This window comes from Scyliorhinus torazame, chromosome 11 (assembly GCF_047496885.1).
Source record: "Scyliorhinus torazame isolate Kashiwa2021f chromosome 11, sScyTor2.1, whole genome shotgun sequence".
NCBI lineage: Eukaryota > Metazoa > Chordata > Chondrichthyes > Carcharhiniformes > Scyliorhinidae > Scyliorhinus > Scyliorhinus torazame.
The window spans coordinates 146804299-146822630 of NC_092717.1; the positions used below are offsets into that span (position 1 = coordinate 146804299).

General features: G+C 48.6%; 1 protein-coding gene and 1 long non-coding RNA gene across 8 annotated transcripts in view; one reads left to right on the top strand and one right to left on the bottom strand.

Moving 5' to 3' along the window:
* Nucleotides 1–18332, top strand: part of adcy8 (adenylate cyclase 8 (brain)) — a 150710-nt gene that overhangs the window by 36532 nt on the left and 95846 nt on the right. The gene's annotated exons all lie outside the window — the stretch shown is intronic.
* LOC140385571 (uncharacterized) overlaps nt 15862–18332 on the bottom strand; it is a 28248-nt gene continuing 25777 nt past the window's right edge. For 4 of the 5 annotated variants that reach the window (XR_011933404.1, XR_011933403.1, XR_011933405.1 and 1 more), the window contains one exon: nt 15862–17382. This is a non-coding gene — a long non-coding RNA (uncharacterized lncRNA). The remainder of the gene's footprint in view (nt 17383–18332) is intronic. The other variant, XR_011933406.1, reaches the window with a different exon arrangement.

Below are 18332 nucleotides of genomic sequence, written 5' to 3' on the forward strand. Positions count from 1 at the left end.
GACACCCACTGCTCGTGGCCTTTCAAGTCACCGCCACTCTGAACGTCTATGCCAATGGCTCATTTCAGGGCAGCACTGTTAATCTGTGTGGCATCTCCCAGTCAGCTGCATACAAATGCATAGGAATGTGACAGATGCCCTCTATGCGAGGACCCACATGTACATAACTTTGGACCGATACCAGAAGAGCCAAAATGCCAGTGCCATAGATTGTGCCCATTTGGCTAGCATGCCCCAAGTGCAGGGTTTGATAGACTGGACCCATGTGGCACTGCGTTTACATGGCATCATGCAGCACCATTTATGAAACCTAAAAGTATCCCATTCCCTCAACGGCCAGATTGTCAGTGACCAGATGATGAGAATCACTTAGGTGTGTGTCCGTGTTCCGAGGAGCATCCATGACAGTTACATCTTGGGGCATTCACAGATCCCATATGTCTTGAGGGAGAGCAGTATCCGCAGGGCAGCTCCCACAGGGTGTCCCACATTATTGTGGTCTGCTGCGCTCTCCATAACTTAGTGCTGCAGAGGGGAGGCCACCTGGACACTGAGGAGATAGAGAAGCTCGGATGAGGAGAAGGTCAAGGACGATGGCGAGGGACAACCCACGAAAAAGGAGGAAGAAGGACCTCGCACCAATGCCAAGGATCCACTTGGGCCGTTGGGCTAGGGATGCCTTTGTAGCCTCTAGGTTTGGGGATGAGCAGGGCTAGGGGTGAGGAAATCTCCATACCAGGAGACTACTATCCCAGCATTAGCGTGGTGCTCGATTCCATTGCCAGGGCGCTAAAGCCATTGGCCTTGCCTTGTGGACAGAGGCATGCTCCTTTCATCCTCAGACATATGTCTGATTCCTGCCTGACATAGGACAGAACACGTCCAGCCAAGGTATGGGCTTTTCGTGGGGTTCAGAGACGTGGGATATGCTCTCATCTGCTTCTGCCCCGATTCAATGTCAGGGGTCCCGGTGGGTGCGTTCCTCTCACTAACCTTCGGGGTGGGCAGCCTCTCAGCACTTGGTCAGCACATGGCACCTTCATCACTGGAGAAGACTGTCTGCTTTGAGAGGCCCGAGGGTTGATGCCAGGAGAGGAGATGGTCCGGGGTGGAGGTGGGGTGGTTGGGGGGGAGGGGGGAGGGGGTGGGGGGAGGGGGGAGGGGGGGGGAGTTGCTGTGCCAGCAGTGCGTATTCAATGAGTCATCAGTGTGGGAGAGACATAGCACTGCCACTCTCGCACCGCACATCGACGAAGCACTAAGTGTGTGCGGGTGTTTGCTGATCTTGGCCCACAAAATGACAGGGTGGAGAATCAGGTGGTGAACAAAGTGAAATTTATTCCAAGTGTTATATTAGTGTTGCCCTATCTTAATAGTGCCTGTGATCAGCTATGCTCACGAGGTTGCCTAGTTTCCTACTCTACTTCACTCTCACACTACATCTAGGTGTATGCCCAGAATCCACAGCCGAGATAGATTGAGGCAGTCTGTACCCTGTTGCCCGAGATGATTGGCAGGCAACCGCTGGGGGGTCTAATCCCTGATCCTCGACCGTCCGGGCGAACCTCCAAGCAGCATGGGTGTGGCAGTGCTGCCCTCCTCAGTGTGCAGGGCTGATGTTGTGTCGCTCACAGGGAAGGTGCGAGTGAGTAATGGCACCAACTCCCCGGACAGAAGGCGTTGGACTCTTCCAGTTGGCCTTTCAGTCTGAGCAGGGATCCTATCATCACTTCCCAACTCTTGTGACTCTGCCTTTGCCGTTCCATCAGCTCAGGACGACCAGACCCAGGGACACATCATCAGGGTTGGGCTCAGCAAAGTCCTGGGCTGCAGTATCCCTCAGAGTGCTGGATACCTGGGATGTCACTGCCCACCAGTGAGTGACCCAGCAGCCTGACTATTAGTTAAACCCACTGATATGTGAGTATCTGCGGGGGGTGCAGGTGACAGCTGTGACGTCTCTTCGAGGGTGAGATGGGAGAAGTCTCACTGAGTTACTCTGCTCTGGATCTTCCTGGGAGTATGAGGATGGTTCGGGCTGGTCGACTGTTTGCCCTGCAAGGAAAGAGAGCTGTCATTAGTACATCACAGGGGATTAATGGTGCAAGATTTTTACTCACCTGAGGTTTTAGGTATGACTGTGTGTCCTGAGGGTTCTCACTTTTCCTCTGCCCCCACGTTGCCATCAGCACCCTCAAGGTCATGCTCCTCCCTGGCCAGTTCAAGTGCTCTTCTCATGTGGGGTCAGGTTTCTATATGCCTGCACGACTCCAGGTGGCTGTGCTATCTCACGCCCCTTATGCTCCAGCTTGACCTGCGCAGACACAGATGGCGAGATTGTGGGCAGCATAACTGCCAGTTCAGATAGTCAGGGAGTGGCATCGGTGGGACTGGAATGGGAGCAGCAATGTGAGAACTAACTGGAGATGGGGAAGTACCATGAGGGTGAAGTGGCACCATAGGGGTGGGAAGGGGCGGTACAATGGGGGTGAGGCGCACAATGGGGATGGGGAGAGAGCACCATGAGGGGTGGCAGGGGGAGGAGAAGCGGGCTTCTTGACAGCTGGGCAACCTGTGAGGTCAATGTATGAGAGATCACCTTGGAGGTGAGGCGGTTCAGTCAGAGACTGGAGGTGGCAGGCAGACATGAACTGCTGCCCTGTCCTCTTCTGCAGAGTGCTGGCACTGACCAAGGCAGCTATTGCCTCCCAGGCTGGGGTGGTGACCCTCCTGGTGGATCGCCTCCTGCTTTGCGGGTAAAGTGCATCCCCCCTCTGCTGCACCCCATTCAGGAGTGTGTTCAGGGCTCCCTCAGTAAAACGCAAAGTTAGGCTCCATGATGTCGTCCCCATCAAATGTTTCTGGAATAGGTGCTGGAGCGGCGTTTATAAGGAACTCCCAGTGATTGCACTGATTAAGTTTCCCCATGGTGAATGAATAAGTGGGAGGGTGTCCTGAGTGCACCATCATTCTCGTGGGGAGAAGAACTTTTCTTAAAGTGGTGAAAGATTGTGTGGGAAATCCCGCTGACGGTCCAGTTTCCTCAGCGGAACTGACGCGTTGCCGTTTTGTGGTAAGATTCAGCCCACTGGAGATGGGGTTTCACTGGGGATTTAAATGGATTTTAGATTTTCAGTGGACTGAATATTAATTTGGTATTTTAATTCATTAAGGTTGTAATAATAATGATGATAGGATATACTGATTAAATGTGTAGTCAACAAAATGCAGAACAAATGTCCTTTTGGTTTACATGTTCCAGCCAGAGAACACTAGTTACGGATTTCATGGCAATTTCCCTTGTTAAATTATGCAAACAACATTGAGATATTTTTTCATTACACAAGCATATTCGATGAATAAAATATCTATTTTGCTTATCATGGCACTAAGCAAATTGTTTGTTTGGCGAGCCAGTTTAGGCATGATGGACCAAAGAGCCTCCCTTAAGCACTGTAACAATTCTGTGATTCTTCTCATTTAGATATATTTGCAACAGATCTATTAGTAAGTGTCATTCTTGGAAAGGTGTTCATGCCTTTGCTTCTAAGTGAAAAGATCTGCGATTCAAGCCCCACTCCAGAAATTTGAGCCTATAACCTACACTCACATCAGTGCAATACTGGGTGGTGCCACGAGAGTTGCTGGCTTTTGGACAAGATGTTAAATGAGACCCCATTTGTCTCCTCAGCTTGACATAAAATGGTGCTGTGTGAAAAAGAGCAGAATAGTTATGATATCCTAGCCAATATTGATCTCGCAACCAGCATCACTAATAACAGAGTCTCTGGTCATTGACCTCATTGTTATTGGTGGGGTCTTGCTCAGCACAGGTTGGCTGCCACATGTCTATATATTATCTCGATGATGATACTTTAAAGGTATCAACTCCATTGGCTGTGAAACACTTTGCGACATCCTACGGTCACAAAAGGCACTGTATTTGTATTTCTTTCTTATTTAATATTAATGTCTTCATAATTTTGCAGATGCGAACTAAAGAGGCAAGGTTTCATGTTTTGCTTTATTGGCTTATGTAAAGCGTTTTTCAATTGTATAGTGGTTTTGAATGCTGGTTGTGAAGTTAGTTTTTTTTTTAAACTGTTTGTTCTGCCTATTGATTTATGCATAAAGCCAACATTTTTGCAGTGGAACAAACCATTTCAGTTCTGCCACTAAATAACATTGAATTATTTGAAAGTATAAGCATCAACAAAAAAGAAATAACTTTGAGGATTAGATGCTTTGGCTGAGCTTTCAGAATGAATCACAATGCAGCTATCCCTGTTCACAAATGCATGTTTAAAAATGTATTAATCAAATAGACAGAGCTTATTGTTAATTCAAACAAATTTGCTATTCCATGTATGTAAACTTCCCTGTTACCTTCCATGCATCCCCTGAACCCAGCAGTAGTGAGAGAGCTGCCATATACCTGCTGAGTATTTCCAGTGTTTTCTGTTTTCGATTTCAGATTACTATTGTGAAATTATGTGCATGTAGCTTTAAGGGTGAATATCTTAAACTACTGTCAATCACTACCACATTGACACAGGATTGATGTATTACTCAATGACTTACAGGCTGTCTACAAGCAGCAAGGTAGAGATCAGGGGCGAAATTCTCCGGTATCGGCGTGATGTCCGCCGACCGGCGGCAACAACGGCGCAAATCAGTCGGGCATCGCGCCGCCCCAAAGGTGCGGAATCCTCCCATCTTGGGGGGCCGAGCCCCAACCTTGAGGGGCTAGGCCCGCGCCGGACTAATTCCCGCCCAGCCAGCTGGCGGAAAAGGCCTTTGTTGCCCCGCCAGCTGGCGCGGAAATGACATCTCCGGGCGGCGCATGCGCGGGAGCATTAGCAGCCGCTCACGGCATCCCTGTGCATGCGCTGTGGAGGGAGTCTCTTCCGCCTCCGCCATGGTGGAGACCATGGCGAAGGCGGAAGGAAAAGAGTGCCCCCACGACACAGGCCCACCTGCGGATCGGTGGGCCCCGATCACAGGCCAGGCCACCGTGGGGGCACCCCCCGGGGCCAGATCGCCCCGGCCCAGCACCCCGGAGCCCGCTCGCGCCACCTTGTCCCGCCGGTAAGAGAGGTGGTTCAATCCACGCAGGTGGGACAGGCATTCCAGCAGTGGGACTTCGGCCCACCCGGGCCGGAGAATCGCGGGGGGGGGGCCGCCAACCGGCGCGGCGTGATTCCCGCCCCCGCCGAATATCCGGTGCCGGAGAATTCGGCAACTGGCGGGGGCGGGATTCACGCCAGCCCCCGGTGATTCTCCGACCCGGTGGGGGGTCGGAGAATCTCGCCCCAGATGTACTATACTAGTAAATCTATATATATATAGATTTCAAATAAAAAACCATGTTATTGTTTCACCAATCTTTGTGTATGGTTGGTACCTTTACATTGAACTGAAGAAGAACATAACATAGTGGCAGCATGATTTTGAATAATTGACTGAGCAGAATGCAAACATCAACCCCTTTGCATTCAGCAATAGAAAACAAACGGTGTGAAAGTGAAATGACTTTCATGGGCAGTGTTTATGTATTTTTTCGCTGGACATGATCAAAGTGTTTTAATATGTGAGGTTAGTATATTTTCTTACCTCAAGGTGATTTGTCCCAATGATTTCCAGATATTGTGGATTTAAAAATAATGAGGATTATTTATTAAGGTATTTGTAATTTTATAATTATAATAGTAACAACAACAGTAAACAATGTAAATCCAAATATAAACATATTGCATAAGTCACCTCCATCCCTAACAAGTCCCTCCTACCCTAAACAGAAAATAGCCTAACTACCCCCCCCCCCCAACCCCCCTGCAACCTCCCACCCCCTTTAAATTTTTTGCCTCTGCTGATAGTTAATTTTCCCCGAAAAAGTTGACAAACGGCTGCCACCTCCGGACGAACCCGAACATTGACCCTCTCAGAGTGAACTTGATTTTCTCAAGACTGAGAAACCCAGCCATGTCGCTAACCCAGGTCTCCAATTTCGGGGGCTTCGAGTCCCTCCATGCTAGCAATATCCGTCACCGGGCTACCAGGGGGGCAAAGGCCAAGATGTCAGCCTCTCTCGCCCTCTGGACTCCCGGATCTTCCGACGCTCCAAAAATCGCCATCTCTGGACTCGGCACCACCCATGTTTTTAGTACCGTGGACATGACAGCTGCAAAACCCTGCCAGAATCCCCTAAGCTTCGGGCATGCCCAAAACATATGGACATGATTTGCTGGCCCCCCCGCACACCTGTCCTCTACCCCAAAACACTTGCTCATCCGGTCCACCATAATTTGTGCCCGGTGAACCACCTTAAATTGTATCAGGCAGAGCCTGGCACATGATGAGGATGTATTGACTCTTCTCAAGGCATCCACCCACAGACCTGCCTCTATCTCTCCCCCTAGCTCATCTTCTCGTTTGCCCTTTAGCTCCTCTATCTGAGTTACCTCCGCCTCCATAAGTTCTTTGTAGATATCCGATACTTTCCCCTCTCCCACCCCGTTCTAGAAACTACCCTGTCCTGTATCCCCCGTGGCGGTAGACTCTCAGGGCGCCATCACCACCGGGCTTGTGGAGTACCGGGCTGGCGAGAAAGGCAGAGGTGCCGTTATCAATGCCCCCAGACTTGTGTCCTTACACAATGCCGCTTCTATCCATTCCTACACCGAACCCCCCACTACCCACTTCCTAATCATGGCTTTATTTGCCACCCAGTAATAGTTGCTAAAGTTCGGCAGTGCCAGCCCACCCTCCCCTCGACTACGTTCCAGCAACATTTTCTTCACTCGCGGGGTTTTACCCGCCCACACAAAACCCAAAATCACCTTGTTTACCCATTTAAAAAAGGCCCTTGGGATAAAGAAGGGGAGGCACTGGAAAACAAACAGAAATCTGGGGAGGACCGTCATTTCCACGGTCTGTACCCTCCCCGCCAGTGACAGCGGGAGCACGGGCAGCACGGTAGCATTGTGGATAGCACAATTGCTTCACAGCTCCAGGGTCCCAGGTTTGATTCCGGCTTGGGTCACTGTCAGTGCGGAGTCTGCACATCCTCCCCGTGTGTGCGTGGGTTTCCTCTGGGTGGCCCCCGCCAGGACCCCGGAGCCCGCCCGCGCTGCCTTGTCCCGCCGGTAAGTGAGGTGGTTTCATCCACGTCGGTGGGACAGGCATTCTAGCAGCGGGACTTCGGCCCATCCGGGCCGCAGAATCGCGGGGGCGGGGTGGCGGGGCCGCCAACCGGCGTGGCGCGATTCCCGCCCCCGCCGAATCTCTGGTGGCGGAGACTTCAGGACACGGCGGGGGTGGGATTCACGCCAGCCCCCGGCGATTCTCCGACCCAGCGTGGGGACAGAGAATCCCGCCCCACATGTCTGTAAACTTAATCATCTGTAGGTTTTAGTCCATCCTTTAAACAATGATGTATGTGGATCTCACTTTAATAAGGACACGGGGTGTGCAGTCCAAGTAAGAATAAAGAACTCTGGGTTTTTTTCTTTACAGTTACATTAGATACAACTCCTGCTAGATTCCGACCAGGTCTCTTCAAGGTCGGTGCCTTACTGGCTTCTATGCATAGCTGAATGGAGTTCCCCCCGCCCTCCAGCAGGGGAGCTTGTACTCCATGAGAACCATGGAGAAGACTATCATTCCCACCTTGTAAGTCCCGTGCGTCACAAGTGGGCTGTGATTGTCCATATTTTAACCAGATATTTGCTTGAATCTCGGGACTGTCTGCAGCTGGATACCTACAAGTCACATGATACGTACAGCCACCTTAAGCAGCTTTTGGTACCTACTTTTAAAAATATAGCTTTAAAACTTGCAATATACTAGACATAGCATGACTATCATAACTCACTGTGTGTAAGGATTCTGCAACTTTGTAGGAATTCTACACACAGCACACCCTGCCTTTTTTTCTGGGATTGTACCTCGCTCCAGGCAGCAGGTATTGGGACCTATAACGATTGCTCAAATTTGGGAGAGTTTCAATGGTAGAAGTCTAACTGCTGCAAGTTTAAGCATGGATAAAAATTCAACAGCAGACTGCAGGTGGTCTCATCTGAAGTATAACTCCACAGACAGGAGAATTCAATACTGTTGAAGCTAAATACTGCAGACTGGATTGGGAAAAGGAATCTACCCAGTAACCGCTTCTAACAGCTAAAACAAACCCATTCAAAAGCATTTTTCATTGGTCGTTTTCGCTTGTGAAGTTGTAGCCATTTTCCCCCCCTGAAATGATTGCTTTGTGGGTGAAGCTTAGAACAAAAACTGCGGAAAAACAGGAAGAGCTCAACTGTGCCACCATTGCAGTCGGGCAGTAGCCTGTAAGTAGCTAAAGCTGTGGCCACTAAAGGCACTGCCTTAAACTCAAAAAGAGACAGAAGAAACTTGCATAGTTGTCAAAAGTTCCAAAAGCATTACAAATCCTTCAAAATTCTAAAAGATTAGCACAGAATTTCCAACACTCAATTAGAAGGCAACTGATCTTCTATCTATGTTTACTTTGTTCCAGAAACGCATCAAGTTATATTTTCTGGACCTCAGTATTGCCAAACCAGATAAACACGCCGTTAAAATTAAAATTGCTCCAGGCAATAAAGGCCTCCACAGACAAATGAATCCGTTCTGTCCAATGACCATCTTGCGACCAAGAAGATCAATTACGAGTGAGGCTTAACTTCAGAATACACTGTATAGAATTCATGTCCTTTGGCAACAGCTAACAGAGATCATTGACCCCCAACTCGTAAATAGTTGCAGAGATTGTGGCTTTGTAGCAGTAGAACTAGCCGACAATAGTTGTACTTCTGATAGCATCTAGCCCATTGGAAGTGATCCAAAAAGCCAGCTTTCACCAGCCCAAAGATTACACTGTGGAAGCACTACTTCAAAGCAGACACAAATACAAACACCTACATGGGAAAGAGGGGCTGGTGAGTGAGTGAGTGGGGTTGAGGGGACAGTGAGGTGCATGTGCGCACATATATGTGTATGTGTTGGGCGGAGTGGGGTCGATTACAATCTGTGAGTGGGGAATGGTGGGGCAAGGAGGACTTCACTAATTCTTCTGTCAGCAGGGAATATGGAGAGCTTGGCTCAAAAATATAAGTTTATAAAATACTATCATTTTTATAATGTGCTTTAAATCTTTTTTTCAAAGTGTTGGTTCCAGTGAGAAAAAACCCGGAGGATATTGAGCCTCTGACAAAATGTTTTTTTTTCCTCATCATTCACGTGACTTGCTCTGCTCCGGGAAAACGTAATCTCTAATCAGTGAGGCGCTCCTTTCAAACGCCTCCCCAGACCTTGTTGCAAGTCCAGTTGGAGGGATGGCTGCCAGGAAGATAGCACCACATTTCACGGAGGGAGCCCTCACCAAATCCATGGATGGTGTGGAGCAAAGGCTTGACATTCTCTACCCATTATCATACAGATGTCCATCAAACAAGGTCGCCACCTCCGCCTGGGAGGCAGTGGCTGCGATAGTGCGTGCCAGCACACTCCATAAGAGGACAGGGAAACAGTGCCAGATAAAGATGAATGACTTTCCCGATGCAGCCAGGTTAAGTCTGCTTCCTAATGTCTTCCACTGCACCCCTTCACACACCCATCCCACCTCCAGAGTGAACTCTCTCCCAGCCACCTCGCAAATGCCCAAACCTTGTTATGGGCCCTGCGCACCCACTACCCCAGCTCCCCATGGTAACCCTGTAGATAATCTGTTCCTCACAACCCCACTCCCGCTCATGTCCCATGCATGCCAGCCTACATCACCATCTGACCCAGCAGGACCTCCGCCTTCACTCACCCTATTTGTCACATTGCAAGACAAATGCGAGCACAACCAGTGTGAGTGGGCACAGCCTGCCAGAGTCATGAAAATCGCTTATTGTCACAAGTAGGCTTCAAATGAAGTTACTGTGAAAAGCCCCTAGTCGCCACATTCCGGCGCCTGTTCGGGGAGGCTGGTACGGGAATTGAACCGTGCTGCTGACCTGCCTTGGTCTGCTTTCAAAGCCAGCGATTTAGCCCGGTGCTAAACCAGCCCCATAAGCCCGAACTGAGATGCCTAATGCTCTTTGTGGAGAGACCCCTTGAGAAGCAGGACCGTAAGTTGGCAGAGGGTGAGGTGAGGGCAGCAGACAAAAATGAGAACCTTCAACACACGTAACCATGGTGCAAGTCTCACATGAGTTAATGTTTTCCCATCATTCACCCCCCCCCCCCGTGATGCACTGATGTCATCCTGCTTCCCTTGCAGGTCAGTCAAGCGACCAGGCCAGACCATCCTCACACCCTCTGGAGACCAGAGACTAGAGGCCCAGATCGAGAAGACATTACAGATGTCACCCACACTCTCTACCAGCGCAGATACTTGGGATTAAGTAGTAGGCAGGCTTCTGGGTCACTCATTGGTGGGCACCACACAGCTGATGATCTACAGCTGGCAGAGGCAGGGGCTTCCCAGGGGTCCGACACTCGGAGGGATGCCGAAGACCAAGATTCTGCTGAGCCCCTGGTTGATGACGTGCCCCTTGGTCCAGTCGACCCAGAGCTGCTGGAGCTACAAAGGCAGAGTCACGAGCATCAGGAAGGGATGACAGCATCCCTCCTCGGGCTGTAAGGCTGATTGGAGGAGTCCCATCCCTTCTGTCTGTGGAGATGGTGCCATCACTCCAACACAACAAGGCCAGCACTGCGAGGGTGGCATCCGCAGTGGGGACCTTGGCGCAGGATGTAGACTCTATTGCAGTGGATGTCCGTTCCATGGTTCAGCTTATGCTCACCATGGCTGAGGGCATGAGCTCCATGCTGCAGGCACTGGTGGTAATCAATGAGTGCCAGTGCAAGAGGATGGTGGGGCTCCTGGATCTCACTCCAGCTGCCTTCTATTCCATGGAGGAGCACAGGGTCCCCTGGGATCGGCAGGAGCGTAGTCTGGTGCCTTCCACCCAGGAGACCTTGGGGTGTCCAGCCCTTATGACATCCCAATCCCACCTCCAGCCCCACACACCACGGGGGGTAGCACTGCAACATCCGTGTCGCACAAAAGTAGGCCTCAAGATCCAGGCCCCCCACAAGACACCTGCCAAGACCATCTCAGGTAACAGAGTGCCGCCTTGACATCAGGATCCTGGGGATAAACCTAGACTGGGGGGGGGGGGGGGGGGGGGGGTTGGTGAGGAAGAGTAAGAAACTAGTGCCACCTAGTGGGCCTGAGTGTACCTAGGCACTAGGAGAGATAAATCACCATTCTAATAATGCACCTGTATCAAAAATCACCTTGTTCACCCATATAGATCCTCCACGCTGACATGTCACGGCGCCATACTCTGAAAACCCCCCATGCACATTCAGTGCTAGATCCCTGTAGAGTGAGAATTGCAGTGCTATGTCTCTCCCACTTCTCACACTGACGATGCTCCACTGCTGGCATGGGCCCCCCAGCACCACCACACACCCCAACCCCCATTCATGGAAGGTTAAACCACATCAACACGCAGGTCTCTCTCATGTCCGGCAGTATTATTTAGTGATGAGGATGCCAAGGGCTGAATACAGCAGGACCCTTTACCTCAGAGAGGCAGTAGTAACTGAGATTTGTCATCCAGCGCCTCTGAGCCCCATGATAAGCCCGTTCATTGGCAGCTCACGTTCAGCTCTCTTTCAGCCAGGAGTCAGACACATCGCTGGGGATGTGAGGAGCATCGCTCTGTCCTCAATGCAAGCCAGCATCATCAATCTCCCGCAGTGTCTGGCCAAATGCTTTAGTGCTCTGTCCATCAATGGAGCCATCATCTCAATGACCTCCTGCATGCACCTCAGTCAGTAATGAGTGAATGTCCAACCTAATAGTGAGAGAGGGCACCATAATCTAGTCCTGGACGTCACCGAATTGAGAGTCAATGAGGGTGTCCCTAACCCTGTGACCCATGCAGGCACTGGCCATCACATGAGGAGGGCCTTCACCTTCACAGGTGTCCACCTCGCTGTCCCCCTCAACATCCTGTTCATCCCAGGAGAAGTAGCGCTCCTCCATGTCCTCCTGGTCCATCTCCTCAACCATTTGCAGTGCCAGGTTGTGCAGAGCGCAGCAGACCACTGTGACGCGGGACACTCTCTGGGGCTGTATTGAAGGGCTCCCCCCGACCATTCCAGGCACTTGGGCAGTCCAATCAGCTGCTTGATCAGCGCACGCATTGACACATGAGCCTCGTTATAGCGAGTCCATGCGTGTGTTTGGAGTCACTGCATTGGTGTCATCAGCCACCTCCTGAGTGGGTTCCCTTTGTCCCCGAGGAACCACCCCTCCAGCCACTGCTCCCCCTCCAAAACGGCTGGGATCTGCGAGTGTCCCAAGATGTAATTATCCTCCAATGTTCCCCGGGAAATAGGCACATCCCTGCATAATGTGCATTGTGTGGTCACAGGCGGTCTGGACATTGGGGGAGTGGTATCCTTTGCGGTTCACAAATGGTGCCCCATGCCACTACATTCTATGTTAGAATACCTCTGGCTGATAGTGTCTCCTCCGAAGCTCCGCCATCTGGCTCCCAGAGGATCAGTGGGCTCTGCCTCTCCCTCCTCCTCAGGGCACTGATCCAGGTGGCACGCAGCAATACACGCTGTTGCTCCTCAATTGCAATCAAAAGATTTTCTGGCTCAACTAGCTCCATGATTGTCTCGAATCAAAAACTGAGAGGAAGAGAATATCAAAGTGAGCGATGAGGAGTCCTGACCCACAGCCCTGTCAGCATCTGGGACATCCACCCATGTGCATCCCCCTCTGTGACTTTCCACTGAGCCTCACTCCCTCCCCTGTCACACAATAGCCTCTTCCCTTCAGTAGCCCCTCTCAGCTCAACCTGAATGAAGCGCGTCAATCCTTAAGAGCCTCAGCAGGTCGCATAGCATCCCCAAGGGTGTAGAGTGAGGGTAATTGAACGCATTCAATGGACCTGCATTCTAACCTCATGGGGGAAGAGGATGCTGTCCCTCGTCATCCCTTGAACAGGGTGATTGACGAGCGGCTTCACAATAATGCCTTGCATTAGGGGCCACATCTGTGGCACCTTTCTGTTATGTAGACATGAGTATGAACCTTGGAGTTCAATGCTTGGGGGCTAGGCTTCCAAGGATTGTAAATTGGTGGCAAACTCACGCATTGCAATGCTGACTACGGTAGCACAGGTAGCACAAGTGACTAGCACTGTGGCTTCACAGCGCCAGGGTTCCAGGTTCGATTCCCCGCTGGGTCACTGTCTATGCGGAGTCCCAGTATGTGCGTGGGTTTCCTCCAGGTGCTCCGGTTTCCTCCCACAGTCCAAAGATGTGCAGGCTAGGTGGATTGGCCATGTTAAATTGCCCCTTACTGTCCAAAAGGTTAGGTGGGGTTACTGGGTTATGGGGATAGAGTGGAGGCATGGGCTTAAGTATATTAGTATAAGTATACGGTCCCCCACGCCGTATCCATTGCCCCCACTGCGACTGGCAACCTGGAAGGTAATGGTGACCTGAGTGCTCACCTCTTAAAACCCCTTTGGAGGTAAGGTTGCCAGGTTATTGTTTACTTACACCTGTTGTAAATTGCGTCACACTGGCGACCGATCAGTATTCATTGAGAGGGAAGTCCCTGAAGGAGACCTCACTGCTGATATGGGGTGAATTCTCTGCCGGCGGGATTCTCCAATCTGCCAGCAGCGCACACCCACCAACGGATATCCCAGTGGCGTGAGATGACTACAATGTTCTATATGCTAAAGCCTTATTTATGTGATTTGTACTATTCAGCTGAAGTGCAGTCTCAAAATATTGCAAAAATTGTTGTTAAAAGCTTTTCAGGATCAGGCAACTGAATGTGTTTGCAGAGCTGAGCTATGTGACTGCTAGCTTCCATCAAGTTGAGACACCTTACTGAGGCCTGCATATCCTGTTCTGCACAGATAGTGCTGCTGCTCACACCCATGGTTGTTAGATTAGAGGAAGACAGTTGCCTCAAAAACTGTCTGTAATATTTACTGAGATTTAAACATGCTCTTTAGAAAGGAAGTGATGCTCAACAGAAACAAAATGTCACCATTATATGTTAGATGCAACTTGTTAAAGCAATTGTTTTATTGCCATAATTGGCTGGTTCAAAATCCCTTGTGTTTTCAAAATAAATTGAAGAGGTTTTGCTGTCTGGAATGGTACGGCAGATTACTGTAGGAAGAGGACACTCAATGTTGAAATACATTATTACATTTTCTGCAGTAAATATTCTGCACTTTGTTAACTGCATTTGTTAAAGGAAAATTATGAAAGACAAGCCTAAATTCCAAATAACTGAGATTAGAAGAAAAAGTAGAACACTGTGAATGTTGATAATCAGAAATAAAAACAGAAAATGCTGGAAGTTCTCAGCAGGCTAGGCCGCATCCATGGACCATAAGGCCACAAGATGTAGAAGCAGAAGCAGGCCATTCGGTCAGCTCTGACATTCAATTAGATCATGACGGATCTGATGCGATAATCCTCAACTCCACTTTCCTGCCTTATTCCCAAAACCCTTGATTCCCTTAGAGATTAAAAATCTGTCTATCTCAGCCTTGAGCATACTGAACAAGCCAGCCTCTATAGCCCTCTACAGAAGATTGAGAGAGATTACAAGGTACATTTTCTGCATGTGTGCAGTGTAAGATTTTAAAGCAGGTGTGCTGTGCACAAATGCAAAATGGAACCTCAATGAGATGGTGTTAAAATTCTTAGCACAAGGCACTGGGACCCAAAGGGTTCCCGGCGGCCTTCTATAAAAAATTTGTGCCAGGCCTGGCTCCACACCTAAAGGACATGTTCACGGATTCGCAAGCAAGGGCTCACTTATACCCAGACAGGATAAAGACCCGACGGAATGCAGATCATATAGACCCATTTCATTGCTGAATGTAGATGGAAAAATGCTCGCAAAGGTCCTGGCCAAAAGGCTGGAAGGCTGCATACCAGAGGTGGTCGCAAAGGACCAAACAGGCTTTGTCAAGGGTAGGCAATTCCCTGCAAACATCAGATGGCTGCTGAATGTAATAGTGACCCCCACCCCGGGGAGAGAGCACCAGAGGTGATCATCTTCCTGGATGCAGAAAAGGCCTTCGACAGGGTCGAATGGAAGTACCTCCTCGAGGTACTGGAACGGTTTGGGCTAGGGGCAGGGTTCACCGCCTGGGTGAGACTCCTAAGGTGAGTGTTCTAACCAATACCACCAGCTCTGAATACTTCCAGCTGCAAAGAGGCACAAGACAGGGCTGCCCCTTGTCCCCACTCTTGTTCGCGATAGCCCTGCGAAAAGGTGGAAGGGCATCCAGAGCGGAGACAGAGAGCACAGAGTTTTACTCTCGAAGCCGCAGGAAGGACTGAAGGCAATCATGCAGATCCTGAAAGTGTCTGGAACCTTCTCGGGCTACAAACTTAACCTGGGCAAAAGTGAGGCATTCCCAGTGAACCCAAATGGGGGAGGGGCAGAGCTGGAGGAGCTCCCATTTAAAACGGCCCAGAACAAATTCCAACACCTGGGGATCCAAATAGCCAGGGACTGGACACAGATCCACAAGTGGAACCTGACCAGCCTGATGGAGGAAGTAAAAAAGAACCTACGGAGAACCTACACATTCCTACCCTCCCTGGCGGGGAGAGTGCAGACGATCAAGATGTACGTACTGCCAAGGTTCCTCTTCCTGTTGTTATGGGCCAGGGTTTAGAGAACCCCAAAGTGTATCATGGAGTTCACCTGACCCACAACCTTTAATAGATTGTGGTATGGGGAGCACACGGCCCATTCTACAGGTGTACAGCAGAAATGGAAAAGTATTTTTTAAAGCAAAACAATGTTTATTCCATGAACTCACGTGAACCTTTTTAAAACATACAGTGAACATCATTGCAACCATCAATTCAAATACAACCCCCAAAGAATACAACACTAAGTAATCCTTAATAACTTCCCAAACGACATCCAGAAGACAAAAGAAACACCTTTTAACAGAAGCACATTAGGTTTACATTCACGGGCAGCACGGTGGCGCAGTGGGTTCACACTGCTGCCTCACGGCCCCGAGGCCTCAGGTTTGATCCCGGCTCTGGGTCACTGTCCGTGTGAAGTTTGCACATTCTCCCTGTGTTTGCGTGGGTTTCTCCCCCACAACCCAAAAGATGTGCAGGCAAGGTGGATTGGCCACGCTAAATTGCCCCTTAATTGGAAAAAATGAATTGGGTACTCTAAATTTTTTTTTTAAAGTTTACATTCACTACTGAGAACATTTATAAATTCTGAATTCACCAAATGATCAAGAGATAGTCTATTCATGGCAGAGAGATCAACAGTACACCTGCTCTGTCTAGCTTCAGCTCCAACACTGAAAACGAAACTAAAAAACACCCTGCAGCAAACAGCCTAAAACGAAAGTAAAAAGCTGACAGACAGCCCAGATCCACCCACACTCTGACATCCCTGATAAATACCCATTTCTTAAAGGTACATTTCTTAAACCCCCATTTCTTAAAGGTACTCTCACATGTCACCTCCCCCCAAGAAAAAAAATAAACCATCAACTTCAAGATGGTTTCATTTTTCACCTTTTCACTCTACTTTAACAAATGCACACAGTAAATATACTTTCTCGTTTCAAAAAACAACACACGCAAACAGGTATAATAATATAGTCCTTTTTTTGCGTTTGTCTACCTCCAACTGAAATCCTTCTCGATTGACAGTCTCATTGAACAAGAAGGTCTCTGCACGATCCGTCCATTTCTCTTTGCTTCAGCATTTCTCTTTAAAGTCAGATACTTTAGTTCAATTTGATCACAGAGTCTCTTGTAATTCTTCAACACATGTGCATTGGTTATCACAGCTTTCAGGCCGTCAAATGCCTGTTGAAAGTCCGCTGTCCACTGAAATTTTTGATGTTTTTTCAGCAAATCCATCAGTACCGCACAATAGGGTAATTCTGAAACAACTTTGTTAGTTAACCGTTGAAATGTGGCTGGGGCGTTTTTCATGCCAAATGGCATAACTTTGAATTGGTATATACCATCTGGAGTCACAATAGCTGAAATCTCCTTCTCCCTTTCGGATAAAGGTTCCTGCCAGTAACCTTTAAGTAAATCCAGTTTGGAAATAAAAGCCGATTGTCCCACTTTCTCAATGCAATCCTCCAAACGTGGGATAGGATAAGAGTCCGTTCTTGTACCTGCATTAACCTTTCTACAGTCCACACACAACCTTTGGGTACCGTCTGGTTTTGGTACCATCACTCTGGGTGAGCTCCATTGGCTGGAACTCCCTTCAATTATGCCATTTTTAAGCATACTCTCAATCTCTTTGTTAGCCTGTGCCAATTTTAAAGGGTTACGTCTATATGAATGTTGTTTGATTGGAACAGCATTTCGAACATCTACATCATGTATAGCCATTTTAGTACTTCCCAATTTATCTCCACAAACTTGCCCATGTGATATCAATAACTCTTTCAGGTCAGTCCGTTTTTCCTCTGGAAGGTAACTCAACAATTTATCCCAATTTTTAAGAACATCCTCGTTTTCCAATTTAATTTGAGGTATGTCAAATTCACAGTCATCTGGATTTGGTTCGTCACTTTGGCACACTCGGTGAGTTTTCCTTCTATCCGGCGTTTTTACCACATAATTCACCTCACTTAATTTCCTTTCAATCTGATAAGGTCCACAAAACTTTGCTTTTAAAGGTTCACCTACCACTGGTAACAATACTAAAACTTTATCTCCACTGGAAAATCTACGAACTTTGGATTTCTTGTCCACTACCCGTTTCATCACATTTTGTGCAACTTTTAAATGTTGTCTAGCAAATTCACTTGCTCTATTTAATCATTTCCTAAAATTTGACACATAATCCAATAATGTAATTTCTGATTTCTCACTCACCAATTTTTCCTTCATCAATTTAAGTGGTCCTCTTACTTCATGACCAAAAATTAGTTCAAAAGGACTGAATTTGGTTGACGCATTTGGTGCATCCCTAATTGCGAACAGTACGAATGGAATTCCTTTATCCCAATCCTCTGGATAATCGTGACAATAAGCCCTCAACAATGTCTTTAATGTCTGATGCCACCTTTCTAACTCTCCCTGCGATTCTGGATGGTACACAGTTGATTTAAATTGTTTTATTCCTAAACTATCCATAACTTCTTTGAATAACCTCGAGGTAAAATTTGACCCTTGATCCGATTGTATTTCTGTGGGTAGTCCATATCTAGTAAAGAATTTAAGTAATTCCTCCACAATCTTTTTAGCTGTAA